Genomic DNA, 3,531 nt, shown 5'->3' on the forward strand with positions numbered 1-3,531 from the left:
TTACCACCTTCAGCTTTCATTTGTCCTAACTATCCTATGTATTTATTCTCTCTTTCTTTGTCCTTTTTTGGTTAAGTAACATTTTTCAAAAGATTTTTATTCATTCATTTTAGAGAGAGAGAGAGTGAGTGGGGCGGGGCAGAGGGAGAGGGAGAAAGAATCTGAAGCAGACTCTGCACTGAGCACAAAGCCTGATGCATGTTCTTGATCACACAACTGCAAGATCCTGACCTGAGCCAACCCACTGAGCCACCCAGGCACCCAATTTTGTTGTTGTTTTTGTTATTGTTACTTTTGCTCTGTTAATAGCTTGTGATACATTATTTTACTATTTTGCAATAGTTAACCTGAAGATGATTATAGTTATCTTTTCCTTAAAGATTAAATTAAGGTAATTGACATTTGCCAATCACCAAACAAAGCTAAAAACTTAAAACATTAATTCAATTTATCCCTCCAGGTTTTTGTCCTATTTTTGTCAAGTATTTTAATTCTCTATAAGCTTAAGCACGGTAAGATATTATATTATTGTTTCATATAATCAATATTCATTTAGAGTTGCCCAAGTGTTTTTCCTAGATGTTGCTCCTTGTTCTTTTCTACATCTTTTCTATCTGGAATGATTTTTCATCTGTCTCCTTTATTTCCTTTAATACTAGTATACTACTGACAAATTCTCTTAGATTTTATTTGTCTCAGAAGTGTCTTTCATTCACCTTAATTTTTAAAGTGACAATAACCAAGAAATTTCCAAAACAGACTAAAGCCCTTCGGCTACAGATAAAAGAAACATTAAAAACCTGAGTATAATAAATATAAATAAAAACACATCTAGGCATCAAAATTGGATTGCTGAAAACCAAAACTAAACTTGCTTCTGCCTTCTTCTTTTACTCTCTATTTCTGACACTCAAATTAAATGTACGTTATGACTTTTGCTATTTTCTGTATGTCTTTAATGAACTTTTTCATGTTTTTAATTTCTTAGTCCTTTTGTCCTTCAGTTTGAACATGTGGTTCTGACCTGTCTACCAGTTCCTAAATTTTGTCTTCAGTTTGTCTAATCTCTCTTAAATCTATTTGGAGAATTTTCAAATTACTGTCATTTTAATTTTAATTTCTAGAATTTCCATTTCAGTATTTTTACAGTTTTAAATTATGTGCCAAATTTCTTTATCTGGTCATTTAAATTTCTGAACCTATTAATCAACTTATTTTGAAGCCCATGTCTGATGATTACAGTGTGCTTTCTATCCTGTGTTTTTATTCTGTTTTTCCTTTTGCTGTTTTTTTTTTTTTTTTTTGTAAGTTGTTTTCTTTCTGTATGCTGGTGACACTGTGAATGAAAAATTTTAGAAATAATTCAAGGCTTTAAATAATATAGTTTTTCACAAAGATTTACATTTGATTTTAGAAGGAAGTCTGTTTGGGGACAATCACCTCATTTCAGTCATGGGTGAGGTCATTCAAAGATAAATTTCTTTTGAGGAATGGTTTGTTCTGTCCTCTTGGTGAACCCTAAACTTTAATTTTTGTTTTCCCTTGCCCTTAAGGCTGCCAAAAGGTATGCTCCATTTCCTAGTTCTTTGTTTTGTCTTTTACTTTTGAAATTGGCAATCACCTTAAGGGGAAAACATTACTATACATGCTCATCTTACTCACTTATCTTCCCTCTTCAAAATATTGAACGTATAAATTCTTACAGTCTTTGTTGCTCTCTAATACCTAAAGCCAGGTGGTTTTCCCCCATTATTTATTTATATTTTATTCAGATTTTCTAGTTATTCAGAGTAATCATAAAACAAGTCAGTCATTCAGGGAAACTGGTCTCCAATATCTGTGTTTTTAGCCAAATACTCTAGATGTTTCTGACTTAGAATTATCATTAAACCAATATATAAAACATTAAGTTCCATTTTTTAAATTTTGCATATGAAAATGGGAAATGGATTAGGTGTTGGCTTGAAGTTTGGAGTATTAGTAAAAGGAACTAAATGTGTTGGCAAGATTGTGGTTGAGGAATTTAATCAACATTTAGCATGATAGCAAAAAGAGTACGCACTCACACACATACACATCACATTTAAGCCAATGTGAATCTTTTAAGGTAAAAATTGTTCTCTTTTACAGATAAGGAAACTGAAATTCAGGTAGAATAAATAATGTGTCACAAACAGAATTCACTTTTTTGATGATTTTATACATTTATGCATATATATTCTAATTTACCATCATATGTTCATTTTATTCAGACAAAAATCCATGAAAGGGTGTAACATATTTTAGAAAGCTTTTTTTATTATATATTTATTTATTTATTTTTAAAAGATTTTATTTATTTATTTGTCAGAGAGAGAGAGCACAAGCAGGAGGAGTGGCAGGCAGAAGGAGAAACAGTGTCCCCACTGAGCAAGGAGCCTGGTGTGGGACTTGATCCTAGGACCCTGGGATCATGACTTGAGCTGAAGGCAGATGCTTAACCAACTGCACCATCCAGGTGTCCCTAGAAAGCTTTTAAAATGTTTTTTAAGGGTATTTTTTTTCTAGTAGATTTAATTCTTTAAATAATGTTTAAATTATCTAGAAAATTTATTTATGTAAAACAGGTAATTCTATAATGTAGGAAACTAAAAGAAATAACCCTGGATGGCAATGTTTACAAAAAATGTACTTGTTGAAAAAAATGATGCAAAATAAATCCATCTTTCCTTTTCCATGGTAACTCAGATGCTGTTATAAATTTAGTATCCTTACTTGTTTATACAATTTAGCTCTTGCAAAGTGATATTTTTTCAATTCTTTTATAAATCACATTTGCCTTGGAGATATTTAAAACACACACACACACACGCACACACAAGAACAACACAACCAACTAGTCATATAATTCTGTAATTTACACACATTTGTTTTACCATGATCAAATCTCATTTTTTATTAAGGGGAAATACCTAGTGAATTTTATGCTGTGGTGGCTCATGATTAAATAAGTTAACTTTACTATATTCAAAGTCATCATAGATAATATAAGAAATATTGGATACTGCTTAAAAGTTCAAGAGTCACCAGCTTTTTTGAATTCTTTTTGTGAGTTTAACATATTTGGCTATTATCAATCTTGTTCTGTTTTTGGGTGAAAAATATTAACAGTACATGCAAACTACAGTCCTCATTGATTTTCCTTCTGGCCCATGGCATATCCCAGGAAAAGAGCCAATTTCAATAAAATAAATAAAATTGCTTTTTATAACACTTTACAAAATGTTTCTCTGTACACATTATTTACATCTCAAGGAAATTCTGAAACATAGCTATTATTATTTGAGTTTAAAAGTTGAAGAAATTGAAGTTAGAGAGGTTTAATATGCTGTCCAAGTTTTTAAAATTTGTATGTTTTTGGATAAAGTTCAGCATGTTTTGATAATACAGAACAGAACGTAAAGAGTGTGGTATAAAACTTACTAGACTCAGCCAATGACAATACAAAATGTTAATGCAGCATATCCAGGGCAACATATAAAGGTCAGAAAA

Source organism: Mirounga leonina, unplaced genomic scaffold (genome assembly GCF_011800145.1).
Source record: "Mirounga leonina isolate KUSES-001 unplaced genomic scaffold, KU_Mleo_1.0 Mir_53, whole genome shotgun sequence".
Classification (NCBI taxonomy): domain Eukaryota; kingdom Metazoa; phylum Chordata; class Mammalia; order Carnivora; family Phocidae; genus Mirounga; species Mirounga leonina.